An 18,059-nucleotide genomic window follows, 5' to 3' on the forward strand; every position below is an offset into this window, starting at 1 on the left:
ACAACTTTTATCCTCTTTGTTTTCAAACAATCTTAGAAAATAGCTAGATTGTTTGGATTTTAGCCTTTCTCACCCACAAACTTCAATATATATAGACAAATTTTGACAAGAAAAAACTGAAACTCAAGATTATTTAGCTAATTTCCCATAAGTTTTCCAGATGAGCAATGATACATTAAGATTGGGTGCCTATGTGCATGGTAAATTGCTTCAGTCGTGTCTCACAATATGGATTATAGCTTACAAGGCTCCATTGTTCATGGGATGCTCCAGGCAAGAATACTGGAGTGGATTTCCATGCCCTCTTTCAGGGGATCTTCCAGAGCCAGGGTTTGAATCTGAGTCTCATTGGTAGGTGGGTTCTTTACCACTAGGGCCACCTGGGACTGGGATTTATATACAGTTCAATTTATTATTTACCAATGACTCTGTTAGGGGAAGCACACTGGTTGAAACTGCCTACCCTGGCCAGGCACCATAGTAACCATTTGCATGAGTTGTTTTAGGACAGGAGGTCCTGGTAAGGAACAGGGAACTAACAAGCCTCCACCAACTAGAAGAGTTTGGGAAAGGTCAAAAGGAGACACCACATATCCGACCACCTCCCAAAATCCTTCTCTCTGGCATCCATCTTGGCTGAACAAGGCGTATACCACCAGGAAGGACTCTGAGTCAGAATGATTGGCTAAAGACAACCCGGAAAGTAAACCCATCACCATAAAACCCCAGACTGCAAGCCATGTGACAGAGCTGTTCTCCTGGGTTCCCTTACCCTACTGCTCTCCACCTGGGTGCCCTTTCCCAATAAAATCTCTTGCTTTGTCAGCACATGTGTCTCCTTGGACAATTCATTTCTGAGTGTTAGACAGGAGTCCAGTTTCAGGCCCTGGAAGGAGTCTCCCTTCCTGCAACAATTTCATCATATTTGGGGTTGTCACATGAATGTATGTTCCTCGGTTCTTTGTCACATCACAACAAAGATTTGGAATGATGGACATTAAAGCCCCCTCAGCATGTCACATTTCTCAGGCCTTGGATAGACCGTGTTATAGCTCTCAGGTCTCGAATGGACCATGTTATACCTCTTAGACAAATTAGTGTTACAGCTCAGTGTTACAGCTCTATTTTATTTAGAAGATAGCAGGAAAATCCATCTTCGAGGCGTGAGGGCATGTCGATCCAAAGACATGAGGAGAAGAGGGCCCAAGCACGCGGGGGAGAGAGACAGAGAGCTAGCTTTGGCTCCTCAATTTATATGTTTATCTCTCCCTGGACATGTCCTGTGTAAATTGGGCCAGCCAGGAGTGTTGTTTGTTTTACCTAAGGTCCTCACTCCGGTCCTCGGACCTTCTTTTGTTCTATTTTGTTCTATCGTGGGCTTTTCCCTTCCTGGTCTTTTAGCCACCGCCATTTTGGACTCATTTTCCCTATTCTACCTACCTAAAAGGGTCACCAGATGCCGCGTTTGCATAAGTCTGCCCTAGTTCTTGTTGTTCAGTTGCTAAGTCATGTCTGACTCTGTGACCCCATGGACTGCAGCACACCAGGCTTCCCTGTACTTCACCATCTCCTGGAGTTTGCTCAAACTCATCTCCATTGAGTCAGTGATCCCATCCAACCATCTTATCCTCTGTTGCCCGCCCCCTTCTCCTCCTGCCTCTTACAGCATCAGGATATTTTCCAATGAGTCAGTTTGAATCAAGTGGCCAAAGTACTGGAGCTTCAGCTTTAGCATCAGTCCCTTCAGTGAATATTCAGGGTTGATTTTCTTTAGGATTGACTGATTTGATCTTTCAGTCCATGGGACTCTCAAGAGTCTTCTCCAGCACCACAGTCTGAAATCATCATCAATCTCTGGCACTCAGTCTTTTCTTATTGTCCAGCTCTCACATCCTCACATGACTACTGGAAAAACCATAGCTTTGACTAGACAGACCTTGTCAGCACAGCATGTTCTTTGCTTTTTATAAGCCGTCTCTTCCAAAAAGCAAAAGTCTTTTAATTTCATGGCTGCAGTCACCATTGCAGTGATTTTGGAGCACAAAAAAATAAAGTCTGCCACTGTTTTATCACTCTAATCCAATCAACAATGCAAATTTCTGTAACTTTGATCTTTCTAAAACAGGATAAAGAAAGGAATGTAATAGATTTGGAATGGCAGGAAAGGAAGGAATTCAACATAAATCAAAGTTGGAGGTGGAGTAGCCTCACAGTATGCAGACATTTGACACTGATGAAGAGACAGATATTTACTCATGGGGGAAAAAAGAAAAGGAAAGAAAAGGCAGAGACGCCAGAAAAAGAAAAAGAATGGCAAAACAAGAGAAGGTTCTAGATCTCCCTGACACATGACTGTTAACATTTTTTTGGGAAAACTCTTGAACATTTTCTTTAAATCTCTTCTCAGGGGGAAAAAAAAAAAAGCAAACTTTTTTTTTTTTTGGCAGAATAATGGTTATTTTCACCTGTACACATACTGGGCTTCCCACTTTCTGGATGGCTCAATGGATAAAGAATCTGCCTGGAATGTAGTAGACACAGGAAACTCAGGTTCATTTCTTGGGTTGAGAAGGTACCCTGTGGTAGGAAATGGCAACTCCCTCCAGTATTCTTCCCTGGAATATCCCATGGACAGAGGAGCCTGATGGGCTACAGTCCATGGTGTAAGAAGTTAGACAGTCTAAGCATGCATGAGCACACACGATGGAGCAAAACACATACATATGCATCATAAGATGTGATAATTCAGCAATATGATTCTAAACAAAGACACACTCAACAACTCACAGAGGTTTGTAGTGAGAAGATGTCTAGCTTGTTCAGTATCACATGGAGTATCTTTCAATTATATGCCCTGTTTGAATGAACCCAAAGGAGTTCACTTTTCTCTACATTTGCCAAGAAAGATAAGTAAAAATGTAGCACATTTTCAGCTCTTTCATCTGTTTGTTGTGTGCAGTTTTTCCAAGTACTTTAAAATCTTCTCATAAGACTTTATCCTCTTGTAAGCTATGGTTTTTCCAATAGCCATGCGTGTGAGAGTTGGACTATAAAGAAAGCTGAGCATCAAAGAATTGATGGTTTGGTGTTGAAGAAGACTCTTGAAAGTCCCTTGGACAGCAAGGAGATACATGCAGTCTATCCTAAAGGAAATCAGTTTTGAATTTTCATTGAGAGGACTGATATTGAAGCTGAAACTCCAATACTTGAGTCACTTGATGCGAAGAACTTACTAATTGGAAAAGACCCTAATACTAGGAAAGATTGGAGGTGGGAGGAGAAGGGAATGGCAGAGGATGAGATGGTTGGAGGGCATCACTGACTTGATGGACATGAGTTTGAGCAAGTTCCGGGAGTTGATGATGGACAGGGAAGCTTGGTGTGCTGCAGTTCATGGGGTCACAAAGAGTTGGATATGACTGAGCAATTGAACTGAACTGAACTGAAGATTTTATTTTTTTCTAAGCATGTTTCCATACTGCAACTATATGTAAGAAGTCATTTGTGAGAATAACTCTAAAATTCTAAAATATTGGAAAAATAAACATGAAAGAATGCAACTTGCTAAGAATGACTTCTTTGCTCCTCTTATCCACCAACCACAAGGGCATTATTTTTTTGCAATGAGGACATCATACCTCATGTTATGATATATGATATAAAAATAACGATTTATGATATGATAGATGTTAGGAAAATAATGAATCAATTTCTAATGAATAATTCAATGTTTTATACAATTACTTTTAGGGCTAGAGATTCTTAGCATGAAGAGATGCAATATATAGCAACTCCTTTCAAAAATATATAACAGGTTTAGAACCTCAGTGAAGTCATTTTCACTGACGTATGGGTATAATGATTTAGGCAGAGTAATTGGGAATTGGGAGATCCAAACTGGAATCTTATTTTTGCTAAGAAGATCCTCAGAATAGAGACTTTCATTTACTGCTGTGTTCTAGCCTCTAAATCAAAGTGTGACTTTTATTAAGCACTAAATAAATGGTAATGAATGAACTCATGGATACCAGGCAGGACAGTTAATATCTCATCTGAAATTTAGGGGTCATACCAAAGAATTCTAATGACTCTGCCACTTGTTATACTGTATATTTTAGCCAACAAAGCAATGCTAAATGTTCTCCTTGTTGCCTTCATTTCCCCATATCATTCCTTCTTCTTTCCTTGCCATCCCCTTCTCTCCCCTTTGTTTACAGTTATTTTCACCTCCATCTTTGTCTTTCCCCCACTTTTTCTTTCTTACTAACTTAAAGAAAGCAGCAATGTATCTCTTAAAGTTTAAGTACCACGAAGTCATCTTTGCTTAGGAGCAGGAAATAAAAGGTGGTTCAGAAGAGGAAAACATAACCCCTTTCCATGCAGGGAATGCACAGAAGATAGAAAACACTTAACACAAAAAAGGAAAGGCTATGACTTCAGACTATACTACAAGGCTATAGTCATCAAGACAGTATGGTACTAGCACAAAGACAGAAATACAGATCAATGGAACAAAATAGAAAGCCCAGAGATAAATCCAATCACTTATGGACACCTTATCTTTGACAAAGGAGGCAAATACATACAATGGAGAGAAGCCAATCTCTTTAACAAGTGGTGCTGGGACAACTGGTCAACCAGTTGTAAAAGAATGAAACTGGAACACTTTCTATACCATAGACAAAAGTAAACTCAAAATGGATTAAAGATCTAAATGTAAGGCCAGAAACTATAAAACTCCTAGAGGAAAACATAGGCAGAACACTCTCTGACATAAATCACAGCAAGATTCTCTATGACCCATCTCCCAGAGAAATGGAAATTAAAACAAAAATAAACAAATAGGACCCAATTAAACTTCAAAACTTTTTGTACAATGAAGGAAACTACAAGCAAGGTGAAAAGGCAGCCTTCAGAATGGGAGAAAATAATAACAAATGAAACAACTGACAAATGATTAATCTCCAAAATATAAGAGCAGCTCATGCAGCTAAATACCAGAAAAATAAACGGCCCAATCAAAAAGTGGGCAAAAGAACTAAACAGACATTTCTCCTAGAAGACATACAGATGGCCAACAAAAACATGAAATGATTCTCAACATCACTCATTATCAGAGAAATGCAAATCAAAACCACCACGAGATACCATCTCACATCAGTCAGAATGCCTGCCATCGGAAAGTCTATAAACAATAAATGCTGGAATGGGTGTGGAGAAAAGGGAACCCTCTTACAGTGTTGGTGGGAATGCAAACTAGTATGGCCACTATGGAGAACAGTATGGAGATTCCTTAAAAAGCTGGAAATAGAACTGTTATACCACCCAGCAATCACACTGTTGGACATACACACCAAGGAAACCAGAATTGAAAGAGACACATATACTCCAGTGTTCACTGCAGAACTGTTTACAATAGTCAGGACATGGAAGCAACCTAGAAGTCCATTAACAGATAAATAGATAAGGAAGTTGTGGTATGTATACACAATGGAATATTACTCAGCTTTAAAAAAGAACACATTTGAATCAGTTCTAATGAGGCGGATGAAACTGAGTCTATTATACAGAGTAAAGTAAGTCAGAAAGAGAAACACCAATACAGTATCTTAACACATATATTGGAATTTAGAAAGACAGTAATGATGACCCTATATGCAAGACGGCAAAAGAGACACAGATGTAAAGAACAGACATTTGGACTAGGAGACATTTGGAGAAGGCAAGGGTGGGATGATTTAAGAGAATAACTTTGAAACGTGTATATTATCAAATGTGAAATAGATGGCCAGTGCAAGTTCGATGCATGAAGCAGGGCACTTGAACCTTATGCTCTGGAACAACCCAGAGGGATGGGGTGGGGAAGGAGGTGGAAGAGGGTTCAGGATGGGGGGACACATGTACACCTATGTGTGATTCATGCCAAAAACCACCAAAATATTGTAACGTAATTAGCCTCCAATTTAAATAAATAAATTAATAAAGAAAAAGGAAAGGCTATTAGTTCTGAGATACACAGAGGTTTTGAAATATAGGTACCCTTACAATTTTCAAAAGTTTTATTTATGCCACTTTTACTTTCAAGAAAAATCTACATTAGTACCTGTTTCACTAACCTAAAAATAATATGAGGAGGATTTTTACTTTTATCACAAAAAGGCAAAAAAACAAATAGTGTTCAGTATTTGTTTTGCAGAGATCTGTTATAGAGGAAATGTGCACTCCAGCAGAGAGGGGCACCACCAATTTTCTTCTCTGGGAACCACATACAGCAGCTCAGCATCACGTCATCATATCTCTAAACTATGTCTCTGAGTGTCTGTGCTTTATCTGGATTTATTTGTTGTGGCCATTAACGCTATGTGTCCTAACTTGATATTCTGTTTACCTTACATTATTTCACCTCAAAAATGTTTCACAGAAACACTCTCTAATGGTAAGGGACACCTGCATTGCTTTCTTTTCATCTGCTATCTACTTTTTGCTCCAAAAAGCTCTGGAAATTTTAGGTCTCTGTCATGAATGTAGGCTCTTCCCCTGAACATTTCTGTAACTGTAGAGCTGTTAACTTTATGGAACCTTTCAAATCAAGTTTCAGGTTCTCTTCCTTTTTTGGTTTATCTAGAATGAAATTTATAGCACATTTTTGCACCTGTTTAAGGCCTAGCAGGAGAAGGCAATGGCATCCCACTCCAGTACTCTTGCCTGGAAAATCCCATGGACAGAGAGCCTGGTAGGCTGCAGTCCATGGGGTCGATAAGAGTCAGACACGACTGAGCGACTTCACTTTCACTTTTCACTTTCACGCATTGGAGAAGGAAATAGCAACCCACTCCAGTGTTCTTGCCTGGAGAATCCCAGGGACGGGGGAGCCTGGTGGGCTGTTGTCTATGGGGTCGCACAGAGTTGGACACGACTGAAGTGACTTAGCAGCAACAGCAGCAAGGCCAAGCAATTGATGAATAATTCCTTGTAAGTGACTACATGTGACTGACAAGCTCCACAACCATTAAATTTCCTGCTCTTTTCTGTATTTATGAAAAACTGTATGCTTGTACACTTTTTTCTTTACTTTCATTTTTTATAAGTAGAAAATTATTTTACTATTGTCTTAGAAATAATTTATACATGTACATCATCAAAAGATGATTCCTCTATTCTTTTACATCACTTAAAATACATATATTAGTTTATTCAATTATCAATTAATGATAATTGTTGCCTGACTACAGTCCTTATCAACTTGCTGCCTGGTGTATTGACTATTTCCTATGAGTTGCTTTTCTTTTTTATATATATATATATTTTTAAATTTTTGTTTCTTTAAGTCTGAGTCAAATCCTTATATCATAATTTCAGACGATGCCAGTGGTAAAGAACCTGCCTTCCAATGCAAGATATATAAGAGATTTAGGTTCTATCCCTGGTTTGGGAAGGTCCCCTGAAGGACAGCATGGCAGCCCATTCCAGTATTCTTGTCTGGAGAACCCTATGGACAGAAGAGCCTAATGGGATACATTCCATGGTGTGGCAAAGAGTCTGACATGATTGAAACAACTTAGCACACACACACAATAAATTCCTAGATGTTCTTCATTTCTCTACTATTTCAGATTTTCTCTCTAACAGTCTCCCTCTAAATTAATTTCCTCCCAAAGCCATTCAAATTATATCACTTTCAAAATTCTTTTATACTTAGGCATTGAAATAAGTCCAAGTTTTCAGCTATATGTCATTGATTAAAACTAGATTCCAAACTTCTTTTATTTAGTATTCTCAGCAAAGGATGTTGAAACAAATATCCAAGTGCAATATTTAGGAACTGAACAAGAGTAGAGAGGTTTGAAGAGACCAAATGGAAGGCAGTTAATATGGTGTACATCATCAAACTAGTTACCTTGTGCATTTGGAGTTTATTGATTCATGTGGAGCTCTTTGGGGATTAGTATAGGCTATTTCCCTTAGTGTATTTTCATATAAGGGAAGAAGATAAGATGAGATATATATCCATTCCATTGATGTAATAAAAATAATGATAAATTTACTAAATATTTAAATTTTGTTAGGCTCTGTGCTAGATACTCTCACATGAATTACCAATATCACATAAAGTCTATGAGGTTGGTATTATTTCACAATATTTGCAGGTGTTGGGGGATCTATTCAAATTTAAAACTCACATTCAAACTTTAAACTCAGACCCATTTGTCAACTATAAGGTCAGAATTTCACCAATGTTCACTGTACACTGCTTTTGGTAATGAGTGGCAGATCTTCAATGGAATCACAGGAAATTACCAATGGCTTAATAATTCCATATAACATGCAATGGCTGTGGATGGGATCCAGTAGATGACTTATTTTCTCCTCAAATTCTGGAATTATTTCATCAGTCTTAGCTTTGTCTACTTATATTGCAAGCTTCCTTAGGCCAGTGACAATTTTGTCCATATTATTGATAATATGCAACAATTTAACACATATTTTTCTATAATATTATTGCAAAATATTAATAATAATTAACTTCATCTTTTGTGTATTACTTAAAAATTGCATGTATCAAAGGATCAATCCAAGAAGAAGATATAACAATTATAAATATATATGCACCCAACACGGGAGCACCACAGTATGTAAGACAAATGCTAACAAGTATGAAAGGAGAAATTAACAATAACACAATAATAGTGGGAGACTTTAATACCCCACTCACATCTATGGATAGATCAACTAAACAGAAAATTAACAAGGAAACACAAACTTTAAATGATACAATAGACCAGTTAGACCTAACTGATATCTATAGGACATTTCATCCCAAAACAATGAATTTCACCTCTTTCTCAAGCACACATGGAACCTTCTCCAGGATAGATCACATCCTGGGCCATAAATCTAGCCTGGTAATTTCAAAAAAATAGAAATCATTCCAAGCATCTTTTCTGACCACAATACAGTAAGATTAGATCTCAATTACAGGAGAAAAACTATTAAAAATTCCAACGTATGGAGGCTGAACAACACGCTGCTGAATAACCAACAAATCACAGAAGAAATCAAAAAAGAAATCAAAATTTGCATAGAAACGAATGAAAATGAAAACATAACAACCCAAAACCTGTGGGACACGGTAAAAGCAGCCCTAAGGGGAAAGTTCATAGCAATACAGGCACACCTCAAGAAACAAGAAAAAAGTCAAATAAATAACCTAACTCTACAACTAAAGCAACTAGAAAAGGAAGAAATGAAGAACCCCAGGGTTAGTAGAAGGAAAGAAATCTTAAAAATTAGAGCAGAAATAAATGCAAAAGAAACAAAAGAGACCATAGCAAAAATCAACAAAGCCAAAAGCTAGTTCTTTGAAAAGATAAATAAAATTGACAAACCATTAGCCAGACTCATCAAGAAACAAAGGCAGAAAAATCAAATCAATAAAATTAGAAATGAAAATGGAGAGATCACAACAGACAACACAGAAATACAAAGGATCATAAGAGACTACTATCAACAATTATATGCCAATAAAATGGACAACGTGGAAGAAATGGACAAATTCTTAGAAAAGTACAACTTTCCGAAACTGGACCAGGAAGAAATAGAAAATCTTAACATACCCATAACAAGCATGGAAATTGAAACTGTAATCAAAAATCTTCCAGCAAACAAAAGCCCAGGTCCAGACGGCTTCACAGCTGAATTCTACCACAAATTTAGAGAAGAGCTAACACCTATCCTGCTCAAACTCTTCCAGAAAATTGCAGAGGAAGGTAAACTTCCAAACTCATTCTATGAGGCCACCATCACCCTAATACCAAAACCTGACAAAGATGCCACAAAAAAAGAAAACTACAGGCCAATATCACTGATGAACATAGATGCAAAAATCCTTAACAAAATTCTAGCAATCAGAATCCAACAACATGTTAAAAAGATCATACACCATGACCAAGTGGGCTTTATCCCAGGGATGCAAGGATTCTTCAATATCCGCAAATCAATCAATGTAATACACCACATTAACAAATTGAAAAATAAAAACCATATGATTATCTCAATAGATGCAGAGAAAGCCTTTGACAAAATTCAACACCCATTTCTGATAAAAACTCTCCAGAAAGCAGGAATAGAAGGAACATACCTCAACATAATAAAAGCTATATATGACAAAACCCACAGTAAACATTATCCTCAATGGTGAAAAATTGAAAGCATTTCCTCTAAAGTCAGGAACAAGACAAGGGTGCCCACTTTCACCATTACTATTCAACATAGTTTTGGAAGTTTTGGCCACAGCAATCAGAGCAGAAAAAGAAATAAAAGGAATCCAAATTGGAAAAGAAGAAGTAAAACTCTCACTATTTGCAGATGACATGATCCTCTACGTAGAAAACCCTAAAGACTCCACCAGAAAATTACTAGAACTAATCAAAGACCGTAGTAAAGTTGCAGGATATAAAATCAACACACAGAAATCCCTTGCATTCCTATACACTAATAATGAGAAAACAGAAAGAGAAATTAAGGAAACAATTCCATTCACCATTGCAACGGAAAGAATAAAATACTTAGGAATATATCTACCTAAAGAAACTAAAGACCTATATATAGACAACTATAAAACACTGGTGAAAGAAATCAAAGAGGACACTAATAGATGGAGAAATATACCATGTTCATGGATTGGAAGAATCAATATAGTGAAAATGAGTATACTACCCAAAGCAATTTATAGATTCAATGCAATCCCTATCAAGCTACCAACAGTATTCTTCACAGAACTAGAACAAATAATTTCACAATTTGTATGGAAATACAAAAAACCTCGAATAGCCAGAGCGATCCTGAGAAAGAAGAATGGAACTGGAGGAATCAACCTACCTGACTTCAGGCTCTACTACAAAGCCACAGTTATCAAGACAGTATGGTACTGGCACAAAGACAGAAATATAGATCAATGGAACAAAATAGAAAGCCCAGAGATAAATCCACGCACATATGGACACCTTATCTTTGACAAAGGAGGCAAGAATATACAATGGATTAAAGACAATCTCTTTAACAAGTGGTGCTGGGAAATCTGGTCAACCACTTGTAAAAGAATGAAACTAGACCACTTTCTAACCCCATACACAAAAATAAACTCAAAATGGATTAAAGATCTCAAAGTAAGACCAGAAACTCTAAAACTCCTAGAGGAGAACATAGGCCAAACACTCTCTGACATACATCACAGCAGGATCCTCTATGATCCACCTCCCAGAATACTGGAAATAAAAGCAAAAATAAACAAATGGGACCTAATTAACCTTAAAAGCTTCTGCACATCAAAGGAAACTATTAGCAAGGTGAAAAGACAGCCTTCAGAATGGGAGAAAATAATAGCAAATGAAGCAACTGACAAACAACTAATCTCAAAAATATACAAGAAACTCCTACAGCTCAACTCCAGAACAATAAATGACCCAATCAAAAAATGGGCCAAAGAACTAAATAGACATTTCTCCAAAGAAGACATACAGATGGCTAACAAACACATGAAAAGCTGCTCAACATGACTCATTATCAGAGAAATGCAAATCAAAACCACTATGAGGTACCATTTCACACCAGTCAGAATGGCTGCGATCCAAAAGTCTACAAGCAATAAATGCTGGAGAGGGTGTGGAGAAAAGGGAACCCTCTTACACTGTTGGTGGGAATGCAAACTAGTACAGCCACTATGGAGAACAGTGTGGAGATTCCTTAAAAAAACTGGAAATAGAACTGCCTTATGAGCCAGCAATCCCACTGCTGGGCATACACACTGAGGAAACCAGAAGGGAAAGAGACACGTGTACCCCAATGTTCATCGCAGCACTGTTTATAATAGCCAGGACATGGAAGCAACCTAGATGTCCATCAGCAGATGAATGGATAAGAAAGCAGTGGTACATATACACAATGGAGTATTACTCAGCCATTAAAAAGAATACATTTGAATCAGTTCTAATGAGGTTAATGAAACTGGAGCCTATTATACAGAGTGAAGTAAGCCAGAAGGAAAAACACCAATACAGTATACTAACGCATATATATGGAATTTAGAAAGATGGTAACAATAACCCTGTGTACGAGACAGAAAAAGAGACACTGATGTATAGAATAGTCTTATGGACTCTGTGGGAGAGGGAGAGGGTGGGAAGATTTGGGAGAATGACATTGAAACATGTAAAATATCATGTATGAAACGAGATGCCAGTCCAGGTTCGATGCACAATACTGGATGCTTGGGGCTAGTGCACTGGGACGACCCAGAGGGATGGTATGGGGAGGGAGGAGGGAGGAGGGTTCAGGATGGGGAACACATGTATACCTGTAGTGGATTCATTTTGACATTTGGCAAAACTAATACAATATTGTGAAGTTTAAAAATAAAATAAAATTTTAAAAAATTGCACGTAAACATCTTTCATGTGCTATCTTTAATACAAATTTTTCTTATATTCATTACTATGTCTACTAAAATTTCTTTTCAACTTCATATATATTGAGTTACATGTCTTTAATAGCAATTTTCAACTCAGCAATCCTAAAGTGTATGTGCATAAAAAATATATGCACATATATATAATGTTATACATCTATTATATTAAATAATCAATAAACTTAGAGTGCACTCTTAATGTATATTAAAATTTTTTAAAGTGTTATTAAAATATACTGATGAAAACATCCTATGTTAAGGAAACATTTTATTTTTAGCAGTAATAATTCACTATGTATCTCTGTATTCATCATTTTCTACAAGTATAAGCAAGGCAGAAAGAGCATGAAAAGACACAATCAAATGATTAATAGATACGTACAAAAATTTTAAAGAACTTGGCTTCTTTCCTCTGTTTAACAATGCTTATGTTATTTATAAGATAATGCAAATATTCTCACATTAATTCACCACACTATCCTTTAAAAATATGAGAAATTGTTAAATGGGGTGAACAATGCAAGACATTTTTAAATTAATCTATTATGCTAAGTTAATGCAAATATGAATATTGCCAACTAAAATAATAATTTTTAAAATGTTCCCTTTGAAATGTTCATTTCTTTAGCAAGCACAGTCTTCTAAAAATCCAGCATTTACCATTGTTATTTGGAGAAAATGTAGTGAGATATATATATATGAGCAGAGCATAAGATCCCACTCCAGTATCTTGCCTGGAGAAACCAATGGACAGAGGAGCCTGGAGAATTACAGTCCATAGGATCACAAAGAGTTGGACATGCCTGACATATGTAGTAAATGCTTGATTTAATGCTGCACTTCATCATATGAGACATAAGGGAAAAGTTCTCAGATTTGGAAGCATTTTCAAGTAGAAGTAAAATATCCATAATATAATTTTCTTTTGTATTTGTGAAGTTTCAATGGTCAGTAAATACTGTGATTTAAATCCTGAAAATAATTGTATGAGTTCTTTGCTCTAAATCTTAAGAATAAAAATTTTCAAAGAAAATTAGTTGCAAAACCTGTTCAGACAGCACAATAATAAAATCATAGTGCTAGAAAGAAAGTTAAATATTATCACTCTCAGAACATGGAGTTTACCTAGTTTGTTCAATCTTGCATCCTTAATGTCCAAAATACTGCCTGAAATACATGAAGTGCCAAATAAATGTTAGTGAATTCTAATTTACTTGAAAAGCTGCACTCAAATGTATGTTTGATTAATACTGTTTGATACATCTTCCTTTAAAAGTCATCTTATTGCTAAATCATTTAGACATTTTCTCCCCATTCTTAGCCATTTTAAGTAAATTTGAAAAGCATTATTATGACCCCCAAAGGTATAACACATAGCTAAATTGACAACATCTCAAAGGATTTTAAATCTATTGAACAAATATAAACAAAAGCACATTTTTAAAAATGGTGATAATACATCTAGGAAGGAAAATTAATCAGAGAGAGCAAGTTCTGGGGACAAGATATTCTATGGCAGGCTTTTTGGAAGGTGAGACAAAATTTTACAAAGTAGGAGAGCACTGAATAAGCACCTAAATAAAATAGGCTGACCCATCATGATATCTTAGCAAGGAGTATTCTAAGCAAAGAGACAGAAAAATATCAAACTCTCAGGCAAAAACTTGCTTGGTGTGTCGGGGATCAATCAGAACATTCCTGTGGCTGGACTTGCATGAAAAGGAGAAATAGAAGATGACAGCTGGCTAATGCTTATACTGTTAACACCAGCTACTGATTTTGGAATTTTGAAAGAATGGGAAATTTAATATACTCAAGTCTCTAAAAAAGAGAACACCTATTTGTTTCTCAAGTTTTAGGTCCAGATGAACACAGATGTACATGAAAACGTTTTAAGTGACAGATATGCAATAGTGATCAAGATTGCAGACTGAAATCCCAGCCATGTCAACTGGTATATTGGTGACCTTGAGATGTGATTTGATCTTCTGGTGTTTTAGTTTTCCTCAGTCCCAAAATGGGAGTGACGATTGTGACTTACATGTTGGAGCATTAAAGGAAATGTGCACACAGGCACTCAACACTATGTCTGGCAAAGAAACGTTCCGAAAATACTTGAGGTTTAGTATTATTTTAGAATTTTAAAGAAGCAGTAATAGAGTAGTAGTTCTAGTAGCATATGGTTACAGCATTATAATGAGTGGTTGGAGAGTCATAAAAATGATAAAAGATGTAAGTCATTTATGCAAATACTCTCTCAATATTCAGAAAAGAACAAAAACTAAAAAAAAATGTGAATCCATTATTACTACACCCAGAAAACGTATGTGGATGACACAGTGGGACTGTGGGCTTTTTCTGAAGGCTGTGATTCCTAGGCAATAGCAAGGACTGAGCAAGAAGAAGCCATCTAAATAAACCATGTCATGGAGTTATGGGCTTCCCTGAAGGCTCAGATGGCAAAGAATCTGCCTGCAATGCGGGAGACCAGGTTCAATCCCTGGATTGGGAAGATCTCCTGGAGAAGGGAATGTCAACCCACTCCAATATCCTTGTCTGGAGAATTCTATGTACAGGGGAGCCTGGCGGGCTACAGTGCACGACTAGAGCTTTCACTTTCTACTTCACTTCATAGAGTTATGAAAGTAAAAGTCCTGAGACATGCTACAAGAATCACACATCTTAATTTTACTGAAGTATTAAGAAATCTCTGTGAATATTATCTTTAGGAATGAACAACATCAGTCTTTGGGTAGACTGATGGTGATAGAGTTGTTTTATGCTGGGTTATCCAGGAGGCAATCTGAGACAGGGCTTCACTGCAGGTGATTTCCTAGGGAGTGTTTAGGGGGAACAAGGCTCTAAGGAGTGAGGTTCCACAAGGGTTAGTAGAACTGTGGTAGAGTTGCAGTCGAGGCTACAGCCTACTTCCACAGGGAGCTCTCAAGCTACAGTGGTCATTCATAACTGATCTAAATTGAGACAAAGGGGTCAAATCTTTTAAATCCCACATCAACCAGTTATGGATATGGGCTGCTTAGGAGGAAAGGTTGTAACCGTAAGACAGGCAGCTCTTTTGGGTGAAGATAAGTCCTAGAGAGGAATTCAGCTCAGTCTGTAGCTGAAACTCCTAGAAGCTGAGAGGATAGGGGTTGGTGAATGTCTAGGTCCTAAAGGGCTGATCAAAGAGACAATCTCTCTATATCATCCATTTTGGCATCCAAGATTCTGTCCTGTCCTTTTTCCAACATCTCATTTGTAAAACATTCTGATGCAGCAAAACTCAGAGGATCAATTAATTAATTAATCCAGGACACACTGGATAATATTACAAAAAAGCAATTATCTTAATAGTTCACTGCTGAAGCTGGTAATGTAACAATAAATGTGAATGCAAAATGTAATACTTAGATTGTAAAACTAAATTACAAAAATGAGAGTGCTTAATGACTCAACACATAACAAAACAATCTCCTGTAAAACTACAGGATACCAAAAGACTGGACCATAAATTTGCACTGCATAATAGCAATACAGCATCCATATTAAGGAATGCTCCCCTGCTCATATACCTTGCCTGAGTTAGGGCACATGGAATACATGATGCAGTTTGGAAGCAACTGAATCTGAAATTAGAAGTCACTCTAGAGCCTGCATTCTTAATAACTACCAAACCATATGGCCTTCTTAGGGTGAGCAGTCCAACTTTGTAAAGTTTGTAGATATAACCTTGATCAAATTTCCTCGGGACCAGTTTGGGAGTTTTCCTTAAAATTTCTGTTTGCATTCTACCATACTCATATTTCTTATTTTGATGAGAAAATATCAGTACTTTAAGCATATCACACACACACACCCACCGTGTGCTCAGTCATGTCCAACTCTTTGCTACCTCATGGACTGTAGCCCGCCAGGCTCATCTGTCCATGACATTTTCCAGGCAAGAATATTAGAGTGGGTTGCCATTTCCTACTCCAGGGGACCTTCCTAACCCAGGGATCAAACCCGCATCTCCTGAGTCTCCTATATTGGCAGACAGATTCATTACCACTGCACCATGTGGGAAGCCCTTTAAACGTATTAAGATTATATTAATTTTATTTTATATCATAATCCTTACTATGCTAGCATAATATACTATAAAGAATATGTGACTTTATTTTATTATTATTATTATTTTGGCTTGGAGGTGAGTATATATGTTTATGATTATTCTGAGTATAGACCATACATACACATTATAAATCATTTTTAATATGAAAATTATGTTACTAATAAAAGAAAAATGCAAACAAGGAAAACAAAGAACACATAATTTCCCATTACACCAGAGTGTAGAGATTTTGAAATATATCACTGACATTTTGAAATATGTATCTTGGTGCATGTATCAAAAATATGCAGTATATAGACTTTTCAGTCTGCTTTTCTTTTTTTCATTTTCTGTGCTTTGAACCTCTTCTTATTCACTAAACACTTGTTAACAGCCTTATCTTAATGACTGAAGAGTACTCTCTACACTATGAATGTACCATCATATATTCAATAATGGATGTACCATTCATTCTTCTGGACATTTAATTTGCTTCAATTTTTATTTCTACTATAATCCTTTAAGAAACAATCTTAAACTTAAGGATTTTTGTTCATCTTTACTATTTCTTTAGGATACACTTCTAAGTATGCAATTGTTGAGTCAAAGTGAAAGTGAAAGTCACTCAGTCCTGTCTGACTCTTTGCAACTTCATGGACTATGCAGTCCATGGAATTCTATAGACCAGAATACTGGAGTGGGTAGCCGTTCCCTTCTCCAGGGCAGCTTCCCAACCTAGGGATCAAACCCAGGTCTCCCGAAATGCTAGTAGATTCTTCACCAGCTGAGTCACAAGGGAAGCCCACTGAGTCAAAGTGGATCAATATTTTCAGGGCTTCTTTCTAACATTCATAGCTGCTGGCATTGCCAGTAAAGTTTGATCACTCCTGCATCTCTACCAGCATTTTAATTCACTCTTACCAAATTGAAGTCCACTTAAACTATGAGCAAAACAGCAATACCTAAGACTAAACAATAAACATTCACTGAATTTTGTAGTTGGTTGTGTGTGAAGCCTCCAAGATCTTCCCTCTAGGACTTCAAGACTTAACCCCCAGTTGCTGGGAATGTTGATAATAATACCTCCGTGCTATCAACCTGTTCTAAGAATTGCTCGTGCTGAAGATGCTCCTTGCCCAACATTGTATCCATGTCCTAGGAACAGCTAACCCATGATGACTAGCTGATGTTGGGGTATAAAATAACAACCCCTACTACTGTGGTAGGCCGAGGACTTTGTCTTACTAAAACCCCTTCTTTCAGCTTTTGTTAAGTACTTCCTAACAGACATCCTGCATGCTAATCTCTATCTCAGAGTTGTGTTCACCTTCCATTAAGGACCTACCATGTGCAGACACAGTGTTGTGCTTCATAGTCTTTGTCTTATTTAATCTACTAAGTAATAGACAAGTGTGATAAGTGAGAAAGTGGTACAATTATTATTTTCACTTTACAGGTAGAATAACCCCCAGCTGTTTAAACAGCTTCTCCTAGGACAAGCCA

Source organism: Bos indicus, chromosome 6 (genome assembly GCF_029378745.1).
Source record: "Bos indicus isolate NIAB-ARS_2022 breed Sahiwal x Tharparkar chromosome 6, NIAB-ARS_B.indTharparkar_mat_pri_1.0, whole genome shotgun sequence".
Lineage (NCBI taxonomy): Eukaryota > Metazoa > Chordata > Mammalia > Artiodactyla > Bovidae > Bos > Bos indicus.